General features: G+C 41.5%; 2 protein-coding genes across 3 annotated transcripts in view; both read left to right on the plus strand.

Annotated features, from left to right (window-relative positions):
- The window catches only part of prdm2b (PR domain containing 2, with ZNF domain b), a 38,518-nt gene extending 37,091 nt beyond the window's left edge, over window positions 1–1,427 (plus strand). For both annotated transcript variants that reach the window (XR_010802673.1, XR_010802675.1), the window contains one exon: window positions 1,010–1,427. The gene's annotated coding sequence lies outside the window, so the exon portion shown is untranslated. The remainder of the gene's footprint in view (window positions 1–1,009) is intronic.
- A 1,092-nt stretch (window positions 1,428–2,519) lies between these two features.
- kaznb (kazrin, periplakin interacting protein b) overlaps window positions 2,520–18,962 on the plus strand; it is a 464,418-nt gene continuing 447,975 nt past the window's right edge. The window contains exons 1-2 of the mRNA XM_066671962.1: window positions 2,520–2,658; window positions 6,604–6,726. The gene's annotated coding sequence lies outside the window, so the exon portion shown is untranslated. The remainder of the gene's footprint in view (window positions 2,659–6,603; window positions 6,727–18,962) is intronic.

An 18,962-nucleotide genomic window follows, 5' to 3' on the forward strand; every position in this document is an offset into this window, starting at 1 on the left:
CTGATGAAATATTGAGGTGGTTCCCTGGAAAAGGGCAAAACTAATATAGATGTGTTGATAAATTGGTTGAATTCTTCAATTGATTTCCACAGGCAGTTCTATAATATTTCCCTGAACTCCAAACACAGGTAGCACTTTTCAACCAAATGAACTGTGGTTCTTGAACTGGTTCCGCTCGGGATTCTCAGAACCTTGGTTCTGACTGGCCCACGTTTGCATCGGTTTGATTATAAGCACAATACATCATCAATAAAAAGCATGGAGGGTTGGTCAGTTCCAGTGTTGCTGTGGCTGATTGATATATGGTACATGGGTAATTGATGCCATTAACTATCTGTAAAATTAGGATTTCAGAATAAGATTCCAGAGCTGAGCGTCTAGCTGAGCTTGTGAACGGTGAAAACGATGACGAAAAGTAGCCTGAAATTAACGTCTCAGTCAGGTGAATCAAAAAAAGTACACATCCATCATTTGCCATCAAGAACAATATAACATGCTGCAAATGACCTGTCCAGCTCCACTGCAAAATAACTCTTTAAATCTCTGAGCTATTTTCTGGAGCTCTTTGAACTCGACAGGCGGCATGGTGGCGCAGCAGGTAGTGTCGCAGTCACACAGCTCCAGGGACCTGGAGGTTGTGGGTTTGATTCCCGTTCCGGGTGGTTGTCTGTGAGGAGTTGGTGTGTTCTCCCTGTGTCCACGTGGGTTTCCTCTGGGTGCTCCGGTTTTCTCCCACAGTCCAAAAACACGTTGGTAGGTGGATTGGCGACTCAAAAAGTGTCTGTGTTGCCCTGTGAATGACTGGCGCCCACTACAGGGTGTATTCCTGTCTTGCGCCCAATGATTCCAGGTAGGCTTTGGACCCACCGCAACCCTGAACTGGATAAGCGGTTACAGATAATGAATGAATGACTTTGAACTCAATACCCCCTTAAGTCACTAAACTTCATACTGTCAGTAAGGATATCAAATCACTGACATATTCCTTTTACTTCTTTCGGAACAATAGGTACCACAACTTCACAAGCACAAGGAGCATCTTTGAGAGGGCCATCAGGCAGCTTAAATGCAGGTTCTACTGTCTCCACAGTGAACTGTGTGGAACCACCTAGGGCCTGTAAAAGTATTGTTGCTTGTGTCATGCTTTTCGACATTTCAATGAGTTTTCTGCTTTCGAAGAGGAGGGTGAGAATGTGGTGGAAAGCAATGAGTCCTGCAAAGAATATCATGAGCAATAAAATGATGGATATGCAGTCAGAGATGCCATTATCAATGGATTCTTTATGTAGACTAGAAAGAGAGCATTTATTTGTTTTTTTTTTTCATTTTATTGATTCAAAGGATATTACTGAGCAATTAAAAGAAAACAAATTTTCTTCCTATTTAAAATAGAAAATAAAATAAAAGTACAACATATATTAATAATAATGGAGTTGTATATATAATTATTAAATCAATATAATTATAGTGGTTATTATTATTATATTTATTATTATTGCTATATCATTGTATTTATTATTATTATTATTAATGTGATTTCTGTGAACTTGATTACTTTTTCAAAGTGTTCATTAAATTAATTACATTTCTTGAATACTTGTGATGGTTATTTTCCCTTCTTCTAAATGAAGTAATTTATTATTGAGAAGTATGTTCTGCAGATCCAAATTCAATTCTCTATCTCCAGCTGCAGCTTTTCTTTCTGGGGCTCTATAAATTCTTCACGAGTTGTTATAGGATCAGCAGGTTTGGTTGGATATCTGGAATATGTTAAGTGACTAAGTGAGTATATTATTTGAAATAAATGCCTATGATTGGCAATATGATTGTTTTGCCTATGATAAGGCAAAACAAATCCTCACTTAGTTTCTCTTGGCAGTAAATTGTAAATTGGTATTCGTGGAGGCGAAGTCACTGCCTGATGGTACCCGCTCTTCTCTAAACAAAACATAATGAGAGGTTTAATACGCTTTTATATACACACGTATACAACAGTTAATATAGGCAAGATACTTGTTATAATAAACTATAGCTAAAGGCTGCTTTTATCTCACCGTTTGTGATACTACAATTTGTCTGGCTCGCCTGAGTTTTCTAATCCAGCTTGTTCCTGTACGCATTTTTCACGTTTTTCACGACTCTATTTGACATGCTCAGTTCCTTTTTAGCAAAGACAGGCACGTCCTAATGTTTCTTAACTGTCTGTTGTATACTGGGTTTAAAGGAGCAATCTGTAGGATATTTACTGTACTTGGTCATAAAATGTCCAGGGTGTGTGATCATACATCAAGGAAACAGTCAAAGCTAAAACACTGCTGCCTGTCACAGCATTGCTAAAGCAGCATCTCTTTCAGAAGTAGGGAGCGGAGCTCCGGTAATCCCGCCCTCCGAGGTCCTGCCTGTGATCCCGCCCTCTGTCCAATAATTTTACATTTCAACGTGTGGGCAGGTCTACAAACAGTGTCGTGCAGCCATGAAATGACCGAGTTATGCTATATTTGACCGGACCCACAAACCACCATTGCCCTTCTAAGAATCTCCATGACCACAGACGGAGTAAAATTTGAGGAAATATTGGCCTTGTGTTTGAAAAGTGGAGGCAGTTTACAAGCAGCAACACTACTGAACAGAGCCAGAGCTGGCTAATATTCTCAACAGGTAACAGCAAATTATTTCTGAAAAAATATAGAATTACAGACGTCCATAGATTATGGACATGATCTATTTTTCAAAGAAGATTGTAAGTTACTTAAAGTCAAGTTCGTTAATGAAATGAGTCCATGATAACAGCAGGCTAAATAATCTTTAGCTATGAATAACATGGTTTGGGAATTAACTGCACAACAAACTGCCAAAACAAATTTTATCACGGAGCAAAAATAAAAACAAACAAACAAAAAAAAAAAAACAGGCAAGTGGTACATTTCATAGGTACCCACCAATGTCAAGAGCAAATCTACGCCATTACACTTAAGTAATTCCCTTGGCTAAGGCAAAATCTTCACCTAAGATGTACCTAAATGAAAAAGGTGTTAAGGTGTTTTATGCAACCGGGCACTGAATATCATCTTATTGAAGAACCTACTATTCTTAAGTTGCAGTTTGTAACAAACTTTTTAGGTTCCAGAACATATTTTGGTGGAAATGTGCCAAACAACAAAACCGGTTCCACATTGGTTCTGCAACGATTTCACTTCATGAAAATGATGTTTTACTGACACCTATGGGCCTCGTTGTGTATGAGATTCTAAACTTGCTTAAACTCCACAGAAGGGGAGACAATCTATGCAGAATATTTTGTTTCAGGACCCTCAAAATAATTGGATTCTCACTTTATGAGCTGTAATTTATAGAACAAAAAGGAGCCAATATAGTGCAACTGTCCATTGTATTGTATTGTTTTTTTTTTAATGTGTAGGGAGATGGTTGTCTGTAGTTATTTGCTATGCTATAGGAGCAAAACAGGTTATGATGAAAAATCCTGGAGAGTTTTTTCAAAGAAGTGAGAAGCTGTGAACTCTACTATTGTGGATTTCCAAAGCTAGAGTCTGACAGCCTGCTATCAACCCTTCACCAACAAACACAGGAAATATCAGCAAATAAGCAGGTACTGTAACCTGGCTGCTTCAGTGTAGCCTACTCACTTAATTCACTTTAGAAACGCTCCTGGTACATAGGAACTGTTCTGACATTAAACAAAAGCTTGTTACATTAAAGTGAAACTTTCCTTACTGACTGAGTTCACTGTCTAACTCTTAAAACAAATGTGCTTAGCATGGGAAGGCCTGGGAATTTGTTTACTGATAACATTTTGTCTTTAAGAGGAATTAGCTCAGATCAGATTTATTGGTGGTGTATTCCGATTAGGATTGGACTATTTGGCATTGTGAAATGTCATGAAAAATAAAAAACATGACGGTGTAAAAGTGAATTTCCACCACATAAATATACAAGAAAATTAGTACCTATTTTTTATTAGTTTAATTGCTATATCTTTTATTTAAGATCTATTTATGTTTGAGATTTTTTTTTCATAATTCTGAGATACTATATCATGATTCTGAAATATGGGGCTGGTTTTCAACACATGGATAGAGACTACATAGGCTTAGACTACATTTTGGGCATTAAGATAAATTTCCATGGGGTGGTTTCCCAGACAGGGATTTAGCCTAGTCCTGGATTATATCTTAATTTGAATGGAAAATCACAATTCAAAATGCTGTGTAGTCCAAAACTAGGCTTAATCTGTGACTGGGAAACCTGCCCATAAATGTATTATTTTGAGATATCTCATTACTGACAGATTCTAAGTCACTGTTCTGTGATAATATTTGGAGATACTGTCTAGTAATTTTTTTATGTGTTGGAAAAAGGCTTTCAACACTTTGGGCTGGTTTCCAACACATGGATTAAGCCTAGTCTTAGACTATATTTCAGTGCTTAAGATAAACCGCCATTAAAACTTTTATAAACTAGACTTAGGCTTAATCTGGGCAGCATGGTGGCACAGCAGGTAATGTCACTGTCACATATCTCCAGGGTCCTGGGGTTGTGGGTTCAAGCCCCTCTCCGGGTGACTGTGAAAATTTCAGTGTGTTCTCCCTGTGGCCGCGTGGGTTTCCTCCGGGTGCTCAGGTTTCCTCCCACAGTCCAAAAAGACTCGTTGGTAGGTGGATTGGCGACTCGGAAGATTGTCCATAGGTGTGAGTGTGTGGAATGCATTGCTTTGAAGTGCCCATCCCAAAGGCCCGGATAAATAGGGAGGGTTGCGTCAGGAGGGGCATCCGGCATAAAAACTGTGCCAGATCAATGGTGCGAATCGCGGTTGATTCACAGTGGCGACCCCTGACAGGAGGGAGGAGCCGAGAGAAGAAGAGGATGATTTAGGCTTAATCTGAGTCCAGGAAACCTGTCCTTTGATGCCTCAGAAAACTGCACCTGGCATATTTGGTTATAAAAAAACAGATGCCAATAGATTTAGCTGGGTTCTCAGCCCCAGGTCTAGGTTACACTACTCCATTTTTTTCAGGTCGCGGTTACGTCACAGTATCGCAATATGACAAAAGTCTTATCGAATTCAAAAACATAGCGGTATTATCATGAACGATGTTATATTGCCCACTCCTATGGAAAACAGCTCCAGCGGCATACACGAACAATGGCAGGACAGCGTGGTGTGTGTCTGTGTGCGAGTGTGCGTGCACATGCAGGCGTATGTGGGTGTGTGCGCGCGAGAAAAAAACAGAGCTGAATGGGACATTTATGCACTGTTATAAATGTACTCAGATTGAAACCTGTGTATGCTCAGCATACTCGATATAAGGCATATGGTAATTTTTAAAATCTTGTAGAAAAAAAAAATACTTTGGAATATCACGATATGGCAAAAGTCTTATAGAATTCAAAAACATACCGGTATTATCGTGCATGATATTATATTGCCCACGCCTAAATTACACATTGTAGTCCACCTGTTTCTATGTATACTTTCTAATGCCCATTTCACCTTGTTCTTCAATGATCAGGATCTGCACAGAGCAGGTATGATTTGGGTGACCGATCATTCTCAGTGCTGCAGTGACACCAGCGTTGTGTTACTGTGTGCTGTGCTTGTATGAGTGGATCAGACACAACAGTGCTGCTGGAGATTTTAAACCTGGTGTCCACTCACTCTTCACTCTGTTAGACACTTTTACCTCATTGGTTGACCTTGCAGATGTAAAGTCAGAGAAAGTAGCTCATCTTTCGCTTTTCAGTGTAGATTGGTCATCCTCTAGTCCTTCATCAGTGGACACAGGATTATTTCAGCTGGATGTTTTTGGTTGGTGGACTATTCTGAGTCCACCAGTGACACTGAGGGCTTTAAAAGCTCAAGCAGCCCTGCTGTGTCTGATTCACTCGTACCAGAACAACACACACTAACAGACCACCACCATGTCAGGGTCACTGCAGCGCTAAGAATGATCCATCGTAGGTGGATTGGCAATGAATAATTGTCCATAAGAGTGATAATGTTCCTCATTCAGTGATTGTTCAGTATAAGTTATAGTGCTTATTGTTGCTTTCATAACAGAACACCTCAGAAATATTAACATCAGAATAACAAATTGTATGTATGATTTGAATTTGCGTATGATTTTATTTGATGTGATTTTTTTGTTTGCTGGTCCAGTCATCTTGCAGTGCACTGGATGTGCAGTGGAGATGTTTTTATGTGATTTATGTGATATGTTGAAGTTATATTTGGATGTCACATGGCGATTAGACTGATAATATATTCTGAGTAGGTAGGCATGCATAAAAAAGCAAGTAGATTTTGATCTGAAGCCCATTGTCCCAGACAGATAGTGCTTCATGCAGTTATGGTTATTAGTCTGAGACGCGAGATCCCATCATGTTTGAACATCTCTCTTTTTAGCTGGGTTGTCAGAGTCCCAGCACACAGATAAAGTCAAAATTTATGAAAAAGAAAATAAGAGGAGCACACAAATCATTGTGGTTGTGGACTGCTGAGGCAGTTGTTGTCATTTTACTCAAGTATCAGCCACGCAGGGCATTATTATTCATAAACTGAATGCATTCCTGATTGTGTTTTTGTAGTGACAGACAGTACCCTCCAGCCATTGCTGCTAACATCCAATATCAAAGAAAGAATGAAAGAAATGTTGGACCCAGTGAGACCACCTTCAGTGCTCTACAGCGTTTATGTCCTGCTGGCCAGAGGTGCTTTCCATTTTTGTTCTGTTATACTTTATGATCTGTTACTCCATAACTTTATGACCTTGTTATTCCTGTTTCTATAACACTTTCATCTCCTACAGCCAGAGTCCAGTTTGTATGCAGTTCCTGACATGCCTCAGTCTCAGTACACTCTAAAACTTACAGTATTTTTGATGATTTCCGAATCAATGTCAGAGAGTGAACGGAATCTTAATTTTTGCAGCTATTTGTGTTTTTCTGGAGTGGATGTTTTGTTATACACTAAGGGCTGTTTTCCTAGACAGGGATTAAGTTTAGTTCATGACTTTATCTTCCTTTCAACTAAAAATCCCAATTCAAAATGCTTTCTATTCCAGTTCCAGGCTTAAGTGTGATATTCATGATTTAAATCGGGCGGTGCTCTGGTGCTGCAGGTAGTGTCTCTGTCGCACAGCTGCAGGGTCCTGTTGTTGGGGGTTTGAGCACCACTCTGGGTGACTGGCTGTGAAGAGTTTGGTACCACCACACTTTGGTAGGTGGATTGACAACTCAAAAGTGTCCATGTGTTTGTGTGTGTGCGTGCCTTTTCCAGGGTGTACCTGCCTTGCACCCAGTGATTCCTGGTGATCCCTGAACTGGATAAGCACTTACAGGCAATGAATGAATGATTTAAATCCAATGAACTTTTTATCCAATTCAGAGAAATTCCTAGTTTGCTAACTGTCCTGTCAGTTGGAACAAGTTCCAGTGGTTGTATGTAGCCTCGCCTCTGTAAATGGGAAGCAAACTAACTGTTTGGATCAAAACTGCCTCAGGCATCCTTTCAGTGTGTCAATGGCCGAACCACATCCAAAAAACGACATCTGGAGGTGTTTGGATAGTGGACAGAAATCTGAATATTGAAAAGCATGAAAAGAGATGAGCATTTTCAGATATGGAATTGATTCCAAATTCAGGACACTGCTGACTGCATGAAAGTAAACACAAAGCGAAAGTGCTACAAAACTAAACAGCTCGAGTTACAAAGGTTTCTGTGGGAATTCAAACAGTGAATAAAAACTTACAGGAAAGTTACACTTAAACTCTGAACAAGCTAAAGCTAAAGCTGCCAACCCAAAAACAAATCCAGCTAAACCCGCCAAAAACTGTTTTTTCCCTTTGCTTATTTCTGATTGGTTCTTTGAGATATAGACAATCGACACATGTAGCTCAGTAGAGCAGAGAGACTGTCACAGTGAACAGGAGAAATAGTGATAGAATAGGATGATATTCTGAGTTTAAGCTCAAACCTGCTTGAGTTGGCTTAAATTTTGGAGACATTTTGCTTGATATTTTGTTTAATATTTTACTGGTTTCTAGTGCCAGCTACTCTGTTAGTTCACACTGTAATTGAAGAATTTTTTACATTATGCATATACTTTTTATATTTAATAAACATATAACGATGAGAAATCTGTTCAATTAAGCACTCTGTTCCTGAGTCTGTCTCTAAAGCCCATGTAGCCCGTTTTATCCCTCTCTCCCTTTCACTGTTTGCTGTCTCAGGGGCTTGTGTTAAGTCTCTGCTTTTTAGGATCCTTTCTGTTTAGAAAATATTTTTGTGGGGGGAAATCTCTGGTGAGTTTAGATAGTGCTAGTTAAAGAAAAAATTATGTGGAAATGTAGGTACAGGTGCTGGTCATAAAATTGGAATATCATGAAAAAGTTGATTTATTTCAGTAATTCTATTAAAAGTGAAACTTGTATATTATACTCATTCATTACACACAGACTGATATATTTCAAGTGTTAATTTCTTTTAATTTGATGATTATAATGGACAGTTAATGAAAACCCCAAATTCAGTATATCAGAAAATTAGAATATTGTGAAAATGTTCAATATTAAAGACACCTGGTGCTACACTGTAATCAGATAATTAACTCAAAACACCTTCAAAGGCTTTTACATGGTCTCTCACTCTAGTTCTGTAGGCTACACCATCATAGGGAAGACCAAAAGACGACCATTGACACCTTACACAAGCACGGCAAGACACAAAAGGTCATTGCTAAAGAGGCTGTGTGTTCACAGAACTGTGTCCAAGCTCATTAATAGTGAGGTGAAGGGAAGGAAAACCGCACCCTGCATAGGATTGTGAAACAAAACCAATTCAGAAATGTGGGTGAGATTCACAAGACTGGACTGCATCTGGAGTCAGTGCTTCAAGAACCACCACACACTGACGTAATCAAGAAATTCAGCGTCGCATTCCTTGTGTCAAGCCACTCTTGAATAAGAGACAGCGTCAGATGTGTCTCACTTCCAAAAAGGACTGGATTGCTGCTCAGTGGTCTAAAGTTATGTTCTCTGATGAAAGTATTTCCTTTGGAAATCAAGGTCCCAGAGTCTGGAGGAAAAGAGGAGAGGCACATACTCCATGTTGCTTTTACAATCCACAGTGTAAAGTTTTCACAGTCAGTGATGGTTTGGGGTGCCACGTCATCTGCTGGTGTTGGTCCACTGTGTTTTCTGAGGTCCAAGGTCAACACAGCCATCTACCAGGAAGTTTTAGAGTACTTCAGGCTTCCTGCTGCTGACCAACTTTATGGAGATGCAGATTTCATTTTCCAACAGGACTTGGAAACTGCACACAGTGCCAAAGCTACCAGTACCTGGTTTAAAGACTATGGTATCCCTGTTTTTAATTGGCCAGCAAACTCGCTTGACCTTAACCCCACAGAGAATCTATGGGGTTTTGTGAAGAGGAAGATGCAATATGGCATACTCAACAGTGCAGAAGAGCTGAAGGCAATTCAGGCAAAATGAGCTCCAACTAAGTATTGAATGCTGTATATGCTCATATGTTCATGTTCATACTTTTCAGTTGCCAGCATTTCTAAAAATCCTTTTTTTGTATTGGTCTTAAGTAATATTCAAATTTTCTGAGATACTGAATTTTCATTAGTTGTCAGTTTTAATCATCAAATTTAAAGAAATAAACCCTTGAAATACATCAGTTTGTGTGTAATTAATGAGTATAATATACAAGTTTCACTTTTTGAATGGAATTACTGAAAAATCAACTTTTGGTGATATTTTAATTTTATGACCAGCCCCTGTATATATTGAAAAAAACATTTGGTTCAGTTGTTAGCATGTTGTTAGCAGGCCTATAAGTTCTTTGCCCAGATTAGCATTGTGGCTAAGAGCACTAATATACTATTATAAAGCTTAAATACTTTAATGTATTGATTCATTGTTAATTTCAAGTTGAATATGCTTGAAGTACAGCATTACTAACAGACTCTCCAGATCCAAGAATCTGAGCTGAGAACTACAACTCCAAGTAAGCTGTGTGGGTGACGTCAATGCACGCTTCCAATTAGTGCAGCAGAGAGAGAAAGAGACACTCGAAACACATGCACACATGAAGCTTGTCTTCCTGTGTAGTGAAGATTTGATCAAACTTTCTTATACACGTACATGAGAGAGACAATTTAAATGGAAAAAATGGGAACTGTTTCTATTGCAGTTGTTTCTGCACATTGTTTTTATTGCTTGTTGTGACATCATGTAAAAACTATTTGCAAGGTTTGAATGGATTTTGTACTGAGATACAAACAACAGAGGGTCATATCATTCTGTCAATAAATACACACTCATCTGTAACTAATCTGTGGTCTTGCATTTGTATCTGAGATATCCTCAGTGAACAGTAGTATAGTATAGTATTGATAACGCTTGATACAAACATTCTAAAGAAGTATTCCTAATATTAAAGTTGATGTATTGTGCTTAAATTTAACCTATTCTGAATGCACTTGCCTGCCTCATTTGAAGGAGTTTTGGGAATGGGATAGCATAATAGCACTCCTATGATGTAGTCACCTTATAAATGTGTCCTTCGAAGTATGCAGTGCCTAAATTGACTGGCATCCCCTTTCAAATCAAACTCAGAATACAGTTCTAGCTTTCTAAATGTTAATAAAGACTTACCCACCCACTATGTTTTACTGCCCCCGCCCACAAGAAAGCAATCTAGAACCGAGCCTGTGTGAGAGCAAATTTTCTGTTGCCTTTACTCCCTGTCTGGGAAACCATTGCTTTAATTTCAAACATTTGTGATACCATTTATTTCTGAATTTGATTGCTTTAAGGTGCATCTTATGTGGACAGAGGTGTCAAACTATGTCTACAAATCTTAAATCTCCTCTGAAGCTCTGCAGTAGCTGCACATTAGTATCACAAATCTCAAAGCCAAATATCAGCTCGAGGACTATAAATCCCCCAAACATTGTTTTGTGAAGCTTTGGTACTGTGTTATCTGGTGTGATGGAGCTTCATCCAATATGTTTGGATGAACTGTAGTGCCATTTTTATATCCAGAGCTAATCATTCAACAATATTACTATACCATAGTAATGTTCTCATAGCTCAGTGCCATAAAATACTCTCAACAACATTTCAGTATCTAGTTTAATGCCCTCCAGACGACTAGATGCTCTAATGGAATCAAAAGAAAAACAAACTGTTTACCTTCTGTGGTCTTGTTAGTGCTAAGAGTTAATCAATGTTATTGTTTTTATCTGCAAATGGTTTTAATGTCTTAGTTCATATGTGAAAATCATATTTGTAAAATTAATAAATAAATAAAAAGAAAAGCAAGAAACTTGAAGAGACTCTTTAAATATGAAATAAATTCAGCAGTTCCTAGAAAAGCTTGGCGCTGGCAGTTTGTGAAGCTGCTGAAAGGTTGTGTGTTTGCAGGGCTTTGCTCCACAGCACTGTCTCATCCTCTGTACTTTACAATCCATCACAGTCACTTTAGGGCTGCTTCTCTCCTGTCTTCAGACAGAAGTGCAGCAAAGTTGTGCTATATAATAATGTCAGAATCTTCTGTGGAGTTCCAGAGCTGATTTGGAGCTGCAGACCCTCAGCCTGATTCCTGCTGACGTCTTTGCTGGTGCTGGTGTTTTTGTGAGTGTGAGATAAAAGCTGTGGCATTTTCTTTCTTTCTTTCTTTCTTTCTTTCTTTCTTTCTCTCTCTCTCTCTCTCTCTGGAATGGTATGTTAATGGTAAAAAGAATGACTGTTGTTTTTACGTGGCTGAAGTGTAATTTGTAAGTTTTTATTTTATTTTGAATTCCCACAGACACTCATTTGTAACTGGAGCTGTTTAGTTGGACATTTGACATATTTTTTGGATCACTTAAGGTGGAAATGTGTTATGTTTTGTATCATTTAATGTGGAATTGTCTCCAAACATTATCCACCTAGTTCCACGCATGTAATATTTACTCTCAGCTGTTTCACCCCAAACTTAAAGCCAGACATATTTGAACCTGATGTATTTTTATCTATACATTCTTTAAGTGTAGCTTGAGCAATAGTTTATGTATGAGTAGTCTCCAAATATGCCCCCTCCAGGGTGTATTCCTGCCTTGCGTCCAATGATTCCAGGTAGGCTCTGGACCCACCGTGACCCTGAACTGGATAAGCGGTTACAGATAATGAATGAATAAATGAATAGTCTCCAAATGTACTTAGATTTTCTGTGTAATTGTTGGCGTATATACAGTATACGTATAACTGTGTTTAGTATATCAATGATAATTACATAAAAGTTGTAAACTGAAAGTATACATACTAAAATCACCATGTCCGAAGCTGTTTGTGGAGTAGAGAGGAATACATCACCTAGCATTGGCCTTTAAAATGTGATTTGGGATATCCTCTAAAAGCTTAAATGAACTTAATTCTGATTATGGGTTTTAGATCAATACTGTGAGCTGATCTGTCAACAGAGAGAACTAACCTTGTGTATCTCCCTGCCACAGCAGTGTTGTTTATACTTTCTATGTGGATTTTATAGATCCTCTGAGATGTGGGTGTGTCTGTGTTTGTGTGTGTGTTCCATGCCCAGACTGTCAGGATGAAATATCACCACACTTAATCCTGATTGCAGCACAAGGTGCTCTGTGACTATTAATAAAAATGCTCTGCCATAGACTTTGTCAGGGCGCTAAATAAGCCTGGACATAACAGCAGAGCAAAGATTTGCTTACATTTGCACATTACTTCAACACTTGGCTTGAAACATTCCTTGATACTCTTGCAAGTCCAGACTTTGTACATACTGTCATTGTGGTTACAGCGTTTGTCTTGTATATCAATCGATGTCCTTAATAATATATATTATAAAGTTATTTACAGGATTAAACTTCTTCATGAGTCATATTTAAAATATCTGCTCTTTCTGGGTAAGCCTCCTCTTTCCCATCCCTAAATGTGATACCAACCCGTGCAGGTGTCTGTTTAATGTGGCATAACTGGGCAGTGGACGTTCTCTTCCAAGCATATTGAGTTAAAATTACATTAGTGGAAGTATGAAAACAAGTAGGGGCTGGCATTTCATAGATCTCAGAGAAAGCATGTGTTAGCTTGTATTCACTTTATTAGGTATGCTTAAGTATACCTTATGTAGTAAATATACTTGTATCAGTGTAGTATTGTAAGTGTACTGTTTCAATATATAATTGGGACTGTATTGGTCCAATGTTTAGCTTATTAAGGTATAGTTTAATATGTTCTAAATGGAAGAGTTGTGAATGTCAGTTCTTGACATGAGCCCTAAAATCCTTCCTTGAAGTGTAAAATCTGAAGACACAGTTCACTCCCCTAGCCTTCATGTGTGTGTGTGTAAGATGCTACGGCCTAATTACAATTCACAAGTGTGGAGACATTTCCACATTAAGTGATCCGAAATAGCAAAAGAAGTCAGGGTTTCCCAATTATGAAGCAGGAACAGCATCCTCATCTTGGTTCATGCTTTTCAAAATCTGGAGCTCTCTCTGTTTTACGCAGCATCTCCTGCTTGGGTGCCTTGCACTCCCCTCACACCTACTGTTGCCACCTTACTGAATTTTAATGAATGAATGTGAGAATTTTAAATCTATTTGAAATGATCTAATGTGATTTTTATCAATTAAATTATTATTTTGTTGGTAAAAGTCCGTCAGGTTTTCATCACAGATATGAGAATGACCTGTAGTTTCTCCAGGACACGGTGCTAACATTATTCATTCATTATCTGTAACCGCTTATCCAGTTCAGGGTCGCCGTGGGTCCAGAGCCTAACTGGAATCATTGGGCGCAAGGCAAAAATATACCCTGGAGGGGGGCGCCAGTCCTTCACAGGGCAACACACACACACCTACTGACATTGACCAACATGTATTTTTTTTTTGGATTGTGGGAGGAAACCTACGTGGACACGGGGAGTACACGCCAAACTCCTCACAGACATTGGAGGGACTGAACCCACAACCTCCAGGTCCCTGGAGCTGTGTTGTCTGCGACACTACCTGTTTTTTTTTTTTTTTTAAATTTAACTTTATTGAAGAACATGAATATACAAAAGATTAAAATTTACATACGAAAAGGCGCAATTAAGAAATAGTACTGCAGGTAAAGAAAAAAAGAAGGGTGCAACCAGAGAACAAAAGAAATAGCAGAGCTGTAAGTTCTCACCTTAAACATATGTAAAGTCTCACCTTAAACATATGGAATAAAATGTGTCCCGTATCAGTTCCAAACAGAAAAATGTTTATTTCCCAAATACGGGACGGGTGGCAACCTTAATCACGTCCCCTTGCCGTCCAGTTGTGAATCTAAGTCGTGGAAATGTGTTTGTGCAGGTGGAGAACCTCCGTGAAGCTGGCCCCTCATATGATGAGAAACGGAATAAAAACGTGTCTTTTCGTTAGTGCTGCGTTTGTGCTGGTACGGTTTTTGAAGAATTAGACATTATATCTTATTACCTGTTACATAAGGCAGCCCCTCATTAGTGGCCAAATCGCGCCAAAGTGGTCCCATTCGTTCGTGCCTCGTTTGTGCCGTTAAAATAAACGCTAGTACCATTTTCCTTCTTGAGTTATTCAGCCATAAAATTTCAACGAGTGACGTCACTCAGCCCCCCATCAACATCCAAATCGCTCCAAAGTGGTCTGATTCGTTAGTGCCTCGTTTGTGCTGGTTTGTGCCGTTGAAAGAAACGTTCGTGCCATTTTCATTCTTGAGTTATTTAGCTAAATTTACAATGAGTGACGTCACTCAGCCCTTCATTCCATCATCAACGTCCAAATCGCTCCAACCTTGTCTCATTCGTTATTCGCTAGTGCTGCGTTTGTGCTGGTTTGTGCCGTTAAAAAAAATATTTGTGCTTATTTATTTTTGAGTGATAGGCTAAGAAATATTTACTTCAGCTGGTGACCTCACATGCTGCCTATTCAATGAATATAAAACAAAATCCTCCTCCTTGGATCACCACCTTAACGTGGTGGAGGGGTTTGCGTGCCTGCGTGAGCCTAGGAGCTATGTTGTCGGGGCCATAGCCCCTGGTAGGGTCTCCCAAGGCAAATTGGTCCTAGGTGATGGGCCAGACAAAGAGTGATCCATAAAGACACGGATGAAAATGTTAATAACATGGACACAGCCTCCCTTGCCCGGAGCAGGGTTACCGGGGCCTCACCCTGGAGCCAGGCCTGGGGGAGGGGCTCCTTGGCGAGCGCCTGGTGGCCGGACTTTCACCTATGGGGTCCGGCCGGGCTTAGCCCGAAGGAGATACATGGGTCCACTCTCCCATGGGCCCACCACCTGTGGGAGAGGTAGTAATCCGGGTCTGGTGCATTGTGGATCGTGTGGCGGTCGGGGTCGGGGGCCCTGGCGTTCTGATCCTCGGTTACTGAAACTGGCTTTTGGAACATGGAACGTAACCTCTCTGGTGGGAAAAGAGCCTGAGCTGGTGCGCAAGGTTGAGAGGTACCGGCTAGATATAGTTGGGCTCACCTCGACACACAGTATGGGCTCTGGAACCAATCTCCTTGAGAGGGGCTGGATGCTCTTTCACTCTGGAGTTGCCCAGGGTGAGAGGCGTAAGGCAGGTGTGGGCTTACTCATAGCCCCCCGTTTTAGCGCCTGTACGTTGGGGTTTACCCCAGTGGACGAGAGGGTAATTTCCCTGCGCCTTCGGGTTGGGGAAAGGGCTCTGACTGTTGTTTGTGCTTATGCACCGAACAGCAGTTCAGAGTACCATGCCTTCTTGGGGACCCTAGAGGGAGTGCTGGAGAACACTCATTCTGGGGACTCCATTGTTCTGCTGGGGGACTTCAACGCTCACGTGGGTAATGACAGTGAGACCTGGAGGGGCGTGATTGGGAGGAACGGCCCCGCTGATCTGAACCCGAGTGGTGTTCAGTTATTGGATTTCTGTGCTCGTCACAGTTTGTCCATTACGAACACCATGTTCGAACACAAGGGTGTCCACAAGTACACCTGGCATCAGGACACCCTAGGCCGCATTTCGATGATCGACTTTATAGTCGTATCATCTGACCTGCGGCCATATGTTCTGGACACTCGGGTGAAGAGAGGCGCTGAGCTGTCAACTGATCACCACCTTGTGGTGAGTTGGATCAGATGGCGGGGGAGGATGCCGGACAGACCTGGCAGGCCCAAACGTGTGCTGAAGGTTTGCTGGAAACGCTTGGCAGTGGAACCTGTCAGAAATATCTTCAACTCCCACATCCGGCAGAGCTTCGACTGCATCCCGGGGGAGGCTGGTGACATTGAGTCCGAGTGGGCCATGTTCCGGACCTCCATTGTTGAGGCGGCTGAACGGAGCTGTGGCTGCAAGGTTGTCGGTGCCTGTCGGGGTGGCTCGTCTATCACTGGGGCTGAAGTGGCCAAGGTGGTAGGGAAACTCCTTGGCGGTAGGGCCCCGGGGGTGGATGAGGTTCACCCCGGGTTCCTCAAGGCTCTGGATGTTGTGGGGCTGTCCTGGTTGACACGTCTTTGCAACATCGCGTGGACATCGGGGGCAGTACCTCTGGACTGGCAGACTGGGGTGGTGGTTCCCCTTTTTAAAAAGGGGGATCGGAGGGTGTGTTCCAACTATAGGGGGATCACACTCCTCAGCCTCCCCGGTAAGGTCTATGCGGGGGTACTGGAGAAGAGAGTCCGACTGATAGTTGAACCTCGGATCCAGGAGGAACAATGCGGATTCTGCCCTGGTCGTGGAACACAGGACCAGCTCTTTACCCTCGCTAGGATCCTGGAGGGTGCATGGGAGTTTGCTCAACCAGTCTACATGTGTTTTGTGGATCTGGAGAAGGCATTCGACCGTGTCCCTCGGGGTATTCTGTGGGGGGTGCTCAGGGAGTATGGGGTACTGGGCTCTTTGTTACGAGCTATCCAGTCCCTGTACAAACAGAGCAGGAGTCTGGTTCGTATGGCTGGCAGTAAGTCCTACTGGTTTCCAGTCGGAGTTGGACTCCGTCAGGGCTGCCCGTTGTCACCGGTTCTGTTCACAATTTTTATGGACAGAATTTCTCGGTGTAGCCAAGTGGCGGAGGGTGTCCGGTTTGGTGGTCTCAGGATCCCATGTCTGCTTTTTGCAGATGATGTGGTCTTGTTGGCTTCATCGGGCCGGGACCTCCAGCTCTTGCTGGGCCAGTCTGCAGCCGAGTGTGAAGCGGTAGGGATGAGGATCAGCACCTCCAAGTCCGAGTCCATGGCACTCAGTCGGAAAAGGGTGGAGTGCTCTCTTCAGGTTGGAAGTGAGATCCTGCCTCAAGTGGAGGAGTTTAAATACCTCGGGGTCTTGTTCACGAGTGAGGGAAAGATGGAGCGTGAGATTGACAGGCGGATCGGTGCAGCGTCAGCAGTAATGCGGGCTCTGTACCGGTCCGTTGTGGTGAAGAGAGAGCTGAGCAGAAAAGCAAAGCTCTCGATTTACCGTTCAATCTACGTCCCAACCCTCACCTATGATCACGAGCTTTGGGTAGTGACCGAAAGAACGAGATCGCGGGTACAAGCGGCTGAAATGAGTTTTCTCCGCAGGATGTCTGGACTCTCCCTTAGAGATAGGGTTAGGAGCTCGGACATCCGGGAGAGACTCGGAGTGGAGCCGCTGCCCCTCCACGTCGAGAGGAGCCAGTTGAGGTGGTTCGGGCATCTGGTTCGGATGCCTCCTGGACGCCTTCCTGGCGAGGTGTTACGGGCATGTCCAACGGGGAGGAGGCCCCGGGGCAGACCAAGAACACGCTGGAGAGACTATATGTCTCGACTGGCCTGGGAACGCCTCGGTATACACCCGGAGGAGCTGGAGTCGGTGGCTGGGGAGAGGGAGGTCTGGGTTTCTTTGCTCCGACTGCTTCCCCCGCGACCCGGACCCGGATAAGCGGTGGATGATGGATGGATAAAACAAAATCACTGGCTGTGGTGCACAGGTCTGTTACTGCCGTTCAGATGACATTTTCTTGCAGTAATTGGCAGAATACTGAATGGTGGTCAAGCCATAGTTTGTATTGGCTGTAGGTGTGGACTGAATTTTATAAAAAGTGCTTTTTGATTAAAATTGTGAACTTAATTTTACATAATATTTAAAAAAAAATTCACTGTTAAAATGTCATCTTTTATGAACATAATCTTTCATAATCTTGAGTTTTCTGGTTTAAAGGATCGTCACTTGTATATGCTTTAAATACAGTGCTGCAGTTGTTTTGTTTGTATGAACAGAGAATATATGCACATAATTAAATATATGATAATTAAATTAATATTAATATAGTATTAAAATATTATATTCATTATATTATATATATTAATAAAAATATTTTTCAGTACGCTAAAACATGATATAATTGTAAGGCCATATCGGCCAGCCCTAGCTGGAACTAATGGTTTTCTTACAGTAATTCAAAATTGTGGGCCTGTTTATAAAAATACTTGGGCACCGATTATTGCCACATGCGGCTTCTTTCTTTCTTTCTTTCTTTCTTTCTTTCTTTAAATAATTACTGCTGCTTTCTAGTTTTCTAGAAATATTCTGGCAAACTAGTCTCCTCTGCATTCCAGTGATTATGTATTATATGTTGTTTTTGTTGTATGATAATACCTCAGTCCCTGTGGCCTATTCTAATTGACTGCTTATGCATTATACAGTATAACACGGTACTGAACTGTGTCAGTGCCTCATGCACGATAAAAAGGAGCATGAAGATGTTGAAGGCCTGAATTGCTCTTGTGCTGAATAGAGGATAGGAGAGGACTCCTGGAACTGCAGGGGCGGAGCTGCTCTTCCAGCACAGATGACAGCCTACTATCTGCGTGTCTCTGAGCCTCATGTTCAAAGAGAATTTGATTCAAGTGAACTCTCAGTTACAGAGGGGGAATTAATTCCACTGGGCTCCAGCCGCACGAGCCTGTCAGAGGAAAAC

The sequence above is a fragment of the Hoplias malabaricus genome, chromosome 5 (assembly GCF_029633855.1).
Source record: "Hoplias malabaricus isolate fHopMal1 chromosome 5, fHopMal1.hap1, whole genome shotgun sequence".
NCBI lineage: Eukaryota > Metazoa > Chordata > Actinopteri > Characiformes > Erythrinidae > Hoplias > Hoplias malabaricus.